This window comes from Odocoileus virginianus, chromosome 6, assembly GCF_023699985.2.
Source record: "Odocoileus virginianus isolate 20LAN1187 ecotype Illinois chromosome 6, Ovbor_1.2, whole genome shotgun sequence".
Lineage (NCBI taxonomy): Eukaryota > Metazoa > Chordata > Mammalia > Artiodactyla > Cervidae > Odocoileus > Odocoileus virginianus.
In genome coordinates this window covers 49,434,984-49,447,286 of record NC_069679.1, presented here as the reverse complement: position 1 = coordinate 49,447,286, position 12,303 = coordinate 49,434,984, and positions in this window count along the sequence as shown.

Here is a 12,303-nt window from a genome sequence, read left to right as displayed (position 1 = left end):
TAATAATGTTCTCTGACATACCTTGTTCTTACAGTTTATATATGTGTGTGACATGTCCTCAGTCATGTCCGACTCTTTGCAACCCCATGGGCTGTAGCCTGCCAGGCTCCTCTGTCTATGGAATTTTCCAGGCAAGAATACTGGAGTGGGTTGTCATTTCTGCCTTCAAGGGATATTCCCGACCCAGGGATTGAACCTGTGTCTCCTGTGTCTTTAACCCATTGAGCCATCAGGGAAGCCCCATAGCTTATATAGTTATGCTGATTAGAAATGATGGTAACCCAGTGAGATCACCTGATGGGGGTTAGCAACTTTTAAATACATAGCACAGTATTGTTAACTATAGTCACTTGCTATATATTACATCCCAAGGACTTCCCTGGTGGCTCAGAAGGTAAAGAATCTACCTGCAATGTGGGAGATCTGGGTTTGATCCCTGGTTTGGGAAGATCCCCTGGAGGAGGGCATGGCAACCCACTTCAGTATTCTTGTTTCCATATCTTGTCTATTGTAAATAGTGCTGCAATAAATAGGGTTGTATAGCTAGCTTTTCAAGATAGTGATTTTGTTTTCATTGAATAAATACCCAGAAGTGGGATTGCTGGATCGAATGATAGTTCAATTTTTAATTTTTTGAGGAAACTTTATATTATTTTCCATAGTGGCTGAACCAATGGGAATTTGGCATTTTGGCCATATAACAAGGCTAGAACATAGCTGAAGTTGAGTATATATCTAGTTTTTTTTGCAGGAAAGTAACATGATCTAATGTCAAGAAGGTATTTAAAGTGATAGGCCATGGAATTAAAGCTGCATAAAGATAGTATTAACTGAAAATTACTAGAGGTAATATCTGCTTGTTTTTTCCATATAAGAGAAATCCACCAAAATTTCCATGTAGTAGTAGCAAACTGATAGGAAAAAAGGTTCCATTGACAGTATCAGTGGTGTGATGGAAAGATTGCTACTATTCCCCTATTCATACCTGAGAGCCTCCAAGCTGCCAGTCTTGTTCAAGTTATCCCGCAAGGCTCAAGCTCTCACTTGAGACTTTAGTTGGAATGTATGTGACCTTTGGTTGAGGCCTCCCTGACCACCTTCTTTAACGTAGGTATGCACACAGTCCCTTTCCCCTTCTAGCATTTTCCACAGTACTCATCACCATCTAAAATGCTACTTATTTTGTTTTGTTTACTGATAATCATTTTCTACTAGAATATGAGCTCCACGAGATCAGGGATTTTGTTTGTTTTGTCCATTGCTGGGTAGTCCCAATGCTTAGAAACTCATAAGCCCTCAGTGTGTATTAACTGTTGCTATTCCAATTGGACAATCTAAACTTGCTCCTTAACCAGCCTAAACACTTCAGGGACAGCTCACTGCTTACTCCGAATGTATTCTGTGCTTTCCTACCTCCCCGACTTTGCTCATGTGGTTCTTCCTACTCTGTGCCTGTCCCATCTTAAAACTCATTTCCTTGATGAAAAAGGTTCTCTTCAAAATTCCACTAGCTAGTTACGCCACATTCTACCTTAAATTGTTTGTGTATTGTATATAATTATTTATATAATTATTTCTTTTCTCAGAGTGTACACGCCTTGAAAACAGTGTTGCTTAACAATGTTTGTTGAATGAGTGAATGAACTTGCCTTTACAGATGACTCAGACACTCACCAGAAGAAGGAAGAGAGGTAATTAAGCGGTAGGCCTAAATGGCAACCCACACCCCCTCAGTTCTTGCAAGAATACAGGTTGCATATGAGTAAAATAAAAACAGAAGATGATAACATCCAAAAATAATTTGTGGATGGTAAGATCATCCATATAAAACTATAAACTGCCTTATGAATAATCTAGTTTAGGTAAGAGTGAGTTGAAAAGGAATGAGTTTATTGCATAAAGGAACTTGAAGAGTCACATAAAAATTAGACATGACATTCTTTTTTATGGTGGTGAGGTCTTTAAGCCAAGCCAGCTTAAAATAGGAAATAACTTCCCAGATTTATTATGAAGTCCTTCAGATTATTTTCATGAACTGTTCCAAATCTCTGTCTTTTTAGAGGACATTCCCTTATGATAGTAAAAACAATAAATCTCTAATATTTCCCCTTCATTCTGAAGTGCTGTGTAAATCTGAAATTGAAAAATCTCTTTCAACTCAACATGGTTTTTTTTTTTTCCGCCCTGACTTTAAAAACCTTTGTTAACAAGCTATTTAGATTTTTTCAAGTCAGTGACTCATAGCTTCAGCTCCCCAAACCTGCGTTCTTTCTGGAATGTCCTTTCTGAGCCAGCAGAAGCTCACTTCATCAGCAGAGCTTGAATTTTGAAGCCAGAAATTTATGAAGCTGAACCTGTGAATATATAAATCTTATTCACCTTGATATGTACCAAGTTTTCCTAAGGCCTTTAATCAGCTAGACTGAGCAAGAAATGTATCCATCTCAGAAGGGAAAATAACAAGTGCTAGCTAAATAACTAAACCTGGCAGAGATAAAGCCTCTGAAAAGAATCCCACTCCACAGAATACCATCAAAAGAAATATATGTTATAGGTGAGAGAATGTTTTTTTCTTTGAGTTTTAAATGTTTTGCATAATAACACCATAGCAATAAGAGAAAAATGAAAAAGAAAGGCACTCAGCACCTCATCTGTTTAATATATGAAGGATTTTTTTCTAGTTTCTGTGCATCTACATGCATCGCTATCTATAGGACATAGTTTAAATTTATGTAACCTAGAGGCTCTCAGAACTACTCTACAAAGGAATGTTGGCTTACTATCTAGTAATGAAGTAGGAAGAAATAACTGCTCCCCCTGCCCAGAGCCTGTATAAAGGAGATCTGGGAGCTGGAGAGGAGCCAGAAGCAGGTAGGGGGACTCTGAGAGATGAGGCCCACGACTGATCTCAGAGAATGCTTCACTCTACTGAATGTATGACCCAGGAGGTCCAGACACCTGTCACTGACCTGAGAACACAACAGGGTTTCTCCATAGGATCTCAACTATCATTCCTATTCTTTTCAACAACAACTGGCATCTTTACGTTGACAATGATACCAAATCAGTCCTCCCTCTAACCAGATGATCTAGGCCCTGTATTATCTCAGCCTGTGGATAGAAGGTGGTATCTGATAAATGTTGATAGGATAAATAAGGTAACAACATAAAATTCTAAAATCGTGTTGGAAATACAGGGAAAACTCCTGCATGGTGGTATCATCCCCAGAGATCCATCAGCACCAGAGTCAACAAGAAACCACGTGGCAAGGTGTTTTTATTGTCTCACCTGCATGGGGTCTCAAAGAGTTGGACACGACTGAACACACACATGCACACATGCTTATAAAATGCCAGCCTCTTTCCCAGTCTTTCCACAGTCAGAACCCTTAAGAAGACAACTGTAGCAATCCCAGGCTTGTTGTTTCTGGCCGTCTGCCCTGTTTCTTCACACTTACTTGTAACAGGCCAGGCTTTCACCAGCCAGGGGACCTTGGGGTCTTTGAATTCCCAGCTGTGCTCAACCCTAACAAGCTGCATTTCATAGGCTTTGAACTGGTGAAGCTCTCTGAAAGAGAAATAATAGGAACCGCAGTCCCTGGCAGTCAAGAATGAAGATATGTAAAGGCTGTTCAAAATGACCCCTTGCTGAGTAGTAATAATAACAAGAGCTTACACCGATTGTGCCAGAAACAGTACTAAGCCCCTCCCAGAAAGCATCTCATTGAATTGGCACAGTGATCCTCGAGGGAAGAATTGTCTTTTTTTTTCTTTCAGAAGGGGAAACTGAAACACATATTAAATTAGCTTATGTGAGGGAGTTCCCTAGTGCTCCAGTGGTTGGGACCCCACATTTCCACTGTAGGGGACATGGGTTCCATCCTTGCTGGGGAACTAAGATAGGACCACCACATATCCTGTGGCCAAAAAGTAAAATAAAATCCACTACATAGATATTTAAAAAAAATAAGTTCTTAAATTAGCTTACATGAGATTCAGTATAGTTAAAAAGTGGCAAAATTTGAATTGGAATACAGTGAACAAAGGAACAAAAGGAGACCATGCTTTCCTTTTAGTGAGACTCTTCCTTGGGACTCCAGCCTAAAAGGGGTGGCAGTGGGAGGGGCAGGAGGTGGAGGGGAGTTCTGAGGGAATCCCGCCCACACCTACCCTTCATCCACCTCCATCCCACCTCAGCAAATCTCTTCCTCTCCAGCTCTTCCTTCCCATCCTGCCCCTACCTTTCCCATCTCCCATCCTTTAGTTTTTTCTTCTCTGCCTATTTTCTCACCCTGTAAATGCTCTATCAGAAGGATGCAGCCCTAAAACAGCTGCCAGCCCTGGCTCTGGAGTATGACTCATTCTGCAATGCTTTACCCGGAAAGGAACTGAGGCAAGCCCAAGCCACCCAGTATCCCTATTTGCTGAAGTCAGGTGCTGTGGGTTAGCACTTGATAGCACTGTAGCAGTTTTCAAGTTCTTTGGATTTTTGTGACTCAGTCCTGAGGCTTTGCCTATACCACCTGCAGTCCTGTGGCAGCCTTTGAACTATGTCTCGTACAACATCTTGCAATTCCATTGCTGCAGGGGAGAGATGTTTGCACGCTGTGGGCATCTGTGGCCCATGCTATTCATTCTTATTCCTTCTGAGATCTAGATTGGTGTTTTTTGTGCCTTTCTGTTCTTGAAATCGTATGTTAGTGTGATTAGTTTGGACTTAGTTTCAAAAGCATTAAGGGATTCTTTTTTCCTGCCAGAGGAAAGGGTGTTCTGAGAGAAATACACATGCTATATTCAGAGGGAAAAAATACATTGCCATTATGTCGAAAGTTGGACAAAATTAGGTGATAAAATTTACCCCCTAGCACTCTTGGTAAGAGTGATACACCATTCAATCATGAATTCAACAAAGATTTTAAAATGTCATATGTGTATATGCTATAAATAAAATTAAAGTTTGGTAAAGGGGTAAAAAATGTAGACTGGCTATATTAGACTGGCAGGGAAAACCTCACTGAAAAAGTGCCGTTTAAGCAGAGTCCGGAAAGGAGTAAGGGAATGAGCCATGCACACAGCTGGGAAAGAACATTCAACACAGAAAGGACAGCGAGTGCAATGGCTCTGAGATGGAAATGAGCTCGGTGAGCTCGAAGAAAATGAGAAAACAAGTTAGGGGACTCCATGCTCCAAAAGCAAGTTCCATCTCTGGTCAGGGAACTGGATTCCACAAGCCGCAACTGAGACTGTCACAGACAAATAAATAAATAAAATTTTTTTTAAAAAAAGAAAACCAGTTAGGTTAGAATAGACTTCAGAGGAAAGAAGCTCCATCACAGAGGTATGCAGAGCTTGCTGGTCTATAACAAGTAGCTTCAGATGGATTGTAAACATGGTGAGAAATCACTGGAAGAATTTCAGTAGATAGTGACAAGATCTGATTTGCTTTAGAAAGATCACTCTGGTCTCTGGTTAAATAGTAGACACTGGAGAGCATGGGTGGAAGCAGAGGAGCAAGTTGAAAGGTTGTTACAGAGTTAAAGTAAGAGGACACGGGCTCTTGGTGTCAAGTATATTTTGCAGATAAAGATAAGAGGATCTGGAGGATTTGGGTGGGGGTTCTGAGGGAACCAAGACAGTATATTAAAAAGCAGAGACATTACTTTGCCAGCAATGGTCCGCCTAGCCAAAGCTATGGTTTTTCCAGTAGTTATGTATGGATGCGAGAGTTGGACCATAAAGAAAGCTGAGAATCAAAGAATTGATGCTTTTGAACTGCGGTGTTGGAGAAGATGCTTGAGAGTCTCTTGGAATGCAAGGAGATCAAACCAGTCAATCCTAATGGAAATCAGTCCTGAATATTCATTGGAAGGACTGATGCTGAAGCTGAAGCTCCAATACTTTGCCACCTAATACGAAGAACTGACTCATTTGAAAGGACCCTGATGCTGGATGCTGGGAAAGATTGAAGGCAGGAGGAGAAGGGGACGACAGAGGATGGTTGGATGGTATCATTGACTCAATGGACATGAGTTCAAGCAAGCTCCGGGAGCTGGTGATGGACAGGGAAGCCTGGTGTGCAGTCCAGGGGGTCACAAAGAGTCAGACATGAATGAGTGACTGAACTGTGAGGGAAAGAGAAGATTCAAGCTCACCTCTAAATTTTCAATCTGACTATGAGTGAATAATAATGGAGCCATTTACTCATACTGGAAAAGTCTGGGAGAAGATAGAGACTGTTCAGTTTGTACATATTAAATTTGAGATTCCGTGGAGGAGGACATGTAAGCCCACTACAGTATTCTTGCCTGCAGAATCCCATGGACAGAGGAGTCTGATGGGCAACAAGTCCATGGGGTTGCAAAGAGTCGGACATGACTGAGCAACTGAATGCACACACCAGTTTGAGATTACCTAAGACACCCAAATAGAAGTGACGAGTAGGCAGTTGTGAAGCAAGCATGCAGTACTTTGAGAGGTGATGTCTGCTATGGTGTTGACTAAGGCACACTTCTTACCACCACTGTTAGTCAACAGTTAGGGATTTGAATTTCAAAAAAGTGCCTCCTATGAGGGCACTGCACTCCATGTTGCAAACCCTTGCTCTCTGTTTCAGTGTGACATATAGGAGAGTTTTAAATAAGATATTAAGGCTTATGGAGTTCACCATCAAATCCTCCAATTGTGCCCCTTGAGCAATTAATATTTGACATTTCAAAAGAGCCTCAACTAGTGAGACCCTGCACTCCTTTAAATGCTGTCCTTAACTAAGGCAGAAACCCTGGCCAACAGAAGTAGCTGAACACAAGGAATGTGTGTCCCATAATATCTGCAGATCATTTTCAGGTGTATGAACCACTTTTAGAGGATGTGGTGAGTCACAAATTTAAAGTAGAGCATGGATTCTGGATGCAGAAGGGCCACCTTAAAAACATACACTATTCAAATGCTGCTGGAGGGAAGCCCAGAACTTATGCCATAAGGTCATATCACCTGACATCAAGATGATCTAGATTATTCACAGAACACTGCAGTCCAAGGATTGCATCATATTTAGAAGGTTGAGGCGCTATGCCTCAGGGTACTTCAGAGTACATAACAGGATTAACAAACAGCCACACATACAAAAATGGAAGAGTTTTCTCAGCCACAGCCCTTCAAAAATCAATAAAGACTGCCCACAATGTTGTCTCATGAGCTTTATTTTTTTGCCAGAATTACTGAGCAAGCAAGAACTTCAATATTCCAGTGTTCACACAGCTGAACTTACCAATGACATCTTTATGGAGCGTGGATAACCCTTCCTTTCCAGAGATGAAGACTCCTGGGAAGGAAGACAGGAACCCAGGTGTAGAACACCTGTGCCATTAGAAAATGTCTGATTGAGGACTTCTGTGGTGATCTAGTGGTTAAGGATCCACCTGCCAACGCAGGGGTCACCAGTTCTATCCCTGGTCCGGAAGATTCCACATGCCACGGAGCAACTAAGCCCATGCCCCACAACTACTGAAGCCTGTGCACTCTAGAGCTGGTGCTCTGCAACAAAAGAAGCAACCACAATGAGAAGTTCACACACTGCAACTAGAGAATGCCCGTTCACAGCAATGAAGATCCAGTGCAGCCAAAAAACAAAAGTTTGATTGAAATAGGTGTCAGCAGAATTCTCAAAGTATTTCCCAAGAGACTAAGAGCTTATAAAGCCCATTCTGGCTTTGTCCCTTTTACTTGAGTCAATTCTGTTTGGCATCTCTTACTTCAAGGGAGTTGTTCACCAACTAGTCCCCATTATTTCATTCATTCACTCGAAAATTAGATAAATAGTTTAGCTATTAGAAAAGCATATAAAGAGCTTGGTTATCACACAAGGTTGCTTTAGATCAGTTGTATGTCCCACCACGGGCTGTATCAGTTGTCGAACCAGATTCATAAACGACAGGCATAGGCTTTGACTAGGTCAGGTCAGAGTTTTGAGCTCAGCTTTGCCACCTATGGTCTTGGCTTCCCTTGTGGCTCAGCTGGTAAAGAAACCTCCTGCAATGTGGGAGACCTGAGTTTGGTCCCTGGGTTGGGAAGATCCCCTGGAGAAGGGAACAGCTACCCATCCCAGTATTCTGGCCTGGAGAATTCCATGGACTGTATAGTCCACGGGGTCACAAAGAGTTGGACACAACTAAGCAACTTTCACTTTTGCCACCTATGGCTCTCATAGCCAAATTTAGGTAAGTGTAAAATTAGGATAATGACAGTACACATCTCATAGTGTTACTGTAAGAATTAGATGAGTTAACATCCTTAAAGAGATTAGAAGGGTACCTCCAACATAGAAACCACACAACACATGTTAGCGGCTGTTGTTATTAGCATCATCATTTTAGAAGCCCATTGGCAAAGAGACTTTTTTGGAACTATAGACCCAGGATGAATAAGATAGTTAAGTAGACCCTCACTAAATGTCTGCAGTTAAATAATACCATGTTATTTGTAACTTCAGAGCATGAAATTTGATATAAATCTTGACCTAGTTCAAGGTTATCAGTGACTTGTATTTTTTTTCCTTTGAAGTAAATGTCATATAGCATAAAATTAACTATTTTAAAGTGTGCAATTCAGTGGCATTTTATGCAGTGACAATTCTATGCAAGAATCACTTCAAATCTAGTTACAAATCATATCACCCCCCAAAAGAAATACTTACCCATAAAGCAGCTTTTGCCTCTCTCCCTAGCCCCAGACAACTGCTGAACTGTTTCTGTGTCTATAGATTTACCTATTCTGGATATTTCATATAAATGGAATCATATAATATGTGATCCTTTGCGCTGCTCTTCCACTTAGAGTGATTTATTATTGAAGAGCAGACTGCAGATCCCCAGAGAATCTTCATCTCATCATCCCATCATCTCTGATATGCTTAGAGTTATACAGTGCTTAATGGAGACCCTGGTCTCTAGAGTATCAGACTCTGTTCTTTATTAAGGAAATTCCTGAATGGGCACTTCCTTGGTGGTCCAGTGGTTAAGTGTCTGAGCTTCCAATGCAAGGGGTGCAGGTTTGATTTGATTCCTGGTCAGGAAACTAAGATCCCACATGCTGCTTGATGTGGCCAGAAAGGGAAAAAAAAAAAAAGGCTGAATCAAGAGTGGATGGATTTGGGAGAAAACTCCAGGCAGTTCTAAATCACTTCAACATATTAAGAATCTGAGAAAAATGATGCCCTTAACATTTGCAAGAGTGCAATTTAATCCTGTCATTTTATAGAGAATGCCTTTGTGACCTAGTTTCTTTTCTTTTTTTTTTTTTTTTTGCTACTATAAGACATATAGAACCCTAGATGCACTATTACAAAAACAATTCCTTTAAGGAGAATGTGTAATGGGCCTAATGAAAGACACAGTCCCTGACATCAAGCTGCTCATAGTTCACTGGAGAGAAATGACCAGACATCAAAACACAATATAATAGATGCTGTGACTGAATTAAACACAGGGTACCATGGGAACATTTGTGAAAGTACCTAGCCCTCTTGGCAGTGTTGGAAGGGTTCTCCTTATACTCTTTTTTCCACAAAAGGCTGAGTCATTATATTGCTGGTGGAAAAGTAAATTTTGTACATCACGAAGCAATATTTTTCAGAATGTTAAATGGCTGATGACTTTGGAACCCATGTTAATTTATTATCACAAAGAAAGAGCACTGTTACCATAGGTACTTCTCCTTACATTGTACTGCTATTCTGTTTAGCCACTGATGCCACATGGCATTAAGGTACAGATTGCAACCTAAGGTTAACATTCCTTATTGTGTGGAATTAGACATTTATTGACTAGGAAATCCTTGCTGGTATAGGGGAAGTCATTTTCTCCATAATCTATTTTACAAGTTGAACTTATCAGTTTTTTGAGGGGGAGTCTATTCTAAGAGTAAGCATATTCTCTTATATTCTGTCTCAACCCTCTGCTACTGTCATGACCCTGCCCTCATTCTTTGACACATACAAGTGTTGTCACACTTGGCCTTGTTGTTTATGCTCAATATCGCCCCCTAGCTAGATATCTGCTGATTGTATCTCCAAGTCCTCCAGCATTATGGGCACACCATTTTCGTAATATTTAAATTAAAATGGTTCTGAGCACCATTTCATCGCTTTTTCTCCTCAGGGACTCTAGGGTTTCCATTTCTCTTCGTTACTTCTGATTCTGAAGTCCTGCTTTTGCTGAATCCTGGGGCCTTGCCTTGGTTCCCACCTCCTGCATATGCTGTCCCTTTTCCCCTGCATATGCTGTGCCTTTTCCCCTCCACATCACCCCATGGAGGACACATCGGATCCCTCCAGTCCCCAAAACGCTATTGACCACAACAGATATCAAAATACTTAGAGACAAATGCAGTACAGAACAAAACTTAAAATTAAATTTTAATTTAAGAAAATTAAAAACTTGCCCTAAAATTGAATATTTCCATCATTTCCAAAGTCCCTTTGGCCATTTCTCTGTTTTTCCCCCTATCTCTTTTTTGCTTCCTCCCACTCCATCAGAACTCAGATTTGCTCCTGCTCCATTACTCTGTAGAGTCCTGCAGAACATTCTGGTGCATGCTAAAGTTTGAGAAAACTTGACTTAAGCAAACTTTGAGAATATATTTATGCTGTGCTCACATTTACAGATCTACTTCATTATTTTTAATGGTTGTATGAATTTAATGATTCCACGAAAAGAAAAAATGAAAGTGTGTCTGACTCTTTGTGATCCCATGGACTGTAGCCTGCCAGGCTTCTTTGTCCATGGAATTCTCCAGGTAAGAATACAGGAGTGGGTTGCCATTCTCTTCTACAGGGGATCTTCCCTGCGTTCTAACCCAAATCTCCTGCATCATAGGTAGATTCTTTACAGTCTAAGCCACCAGGAAAGTGCATACTGACAAACATTTAGTTTGTTTCCAGTTTTTATATATGAACATACACTAGTAAAACACATGGAAAAATCAAAACAATTATGAGAAGTTATAGCTATTAAAAAGAATTTTTTTTTTTTTTTCTGGCTACCCCATGCAGCTTGCAGGATCTGAGTTCCTGAACAAGGAATTAATCTGGGCCCAAGGCAATGAAAGCATAGAGTCCTAAGTACTGGGTCACCAGCCAACTTCCATAGATCTAGCTATTTTAGATAAAATGTTTTTCTTTTAAAAATTCCTTTAATGTTGTAATATTGTTTAACAACAAATCAAATTGAATTGCTGGATAAGTTAAAGGAAGGAGGGTGTTATGGATTCTTCTTAGAGGGTAAGAGAGCACATTGTAGTAGGCCCGAAGCTCCTAGAGACCAGGCACCTGTCTGATTTCTTTACTTCTGTGTGTCCAGTGCCTTGAACAGTGCCTGACACAGAGTGGGTACTTAGTATTTAATGAATGAGTGGATAATGAATGAATGTCAAAATAATTACACTGAGTAAAAGAAGAGTACATGCTCTGTGACTCTATTTACATAAAATTTTTATAATTTTATGTAAACTAAAATTTTACATAGTGACAGTAAAGTAACAAACTACAGTTTGAGTAAGTATTTTTAAATGCACATGAGAAAGTATTTTTAGTTTATTGAAGTATGTCTATCATACCTCAATAAAGCTGTTTTAAAAATGAAAAGACATCACCTAGGTATTTCTTGTCTGGGTAATTTTTGGTAGTTCACCAAAATGGAGGATGATGAGTTCTGTTTGGGCCATCCTGAGTTTGGGGCAACTGCTGCTAAGTTGCTTCAGTTGTGTCCGACTCTGTGTGACCCCATAGGCGGCAGCCCACCAGGCTCCTCTGTCCCTGGGATTCTCCAGGCAGGAATATTGGAGTGGGTTGCCATTTCCTTCTCCAATGCATGAAAGTGAAAAGTGAAAGTGAAGTCGCTCAGTTGTGTCCGACTTTGTGCGACCCCATGTACTGCAGCCTACCAGGCTCCTCCGTCCATGGAATTTTTCCAGGCAAGAGTACTGGAGTGGGTTGCCCTTGTCTTCTCCCTGGGGTAACTGTGGAATATCCAAATAGACATGTCATTAAGTTTTGGGATATAAGGCTCTCTGAGGAGGAGTATCTGGGCTAAAGTTGTTCTTTCAAAAGCTGACATGTGCACATCAAATTTTGTGACATCAGTCCTTATGGTTGAATGATGACAGAAGCCAGACTGGAGTAGAAGGAGAGAGAAGCAAAGAAATGCAAAGAGAAAATTATAAGTTTGGCTATTCTGGAAAAGAGAAAAATATGGCAATTACTGGAGGAGGTATCTTAGCTGAGGATGGTCCTCAGTGATAACTTGGAGT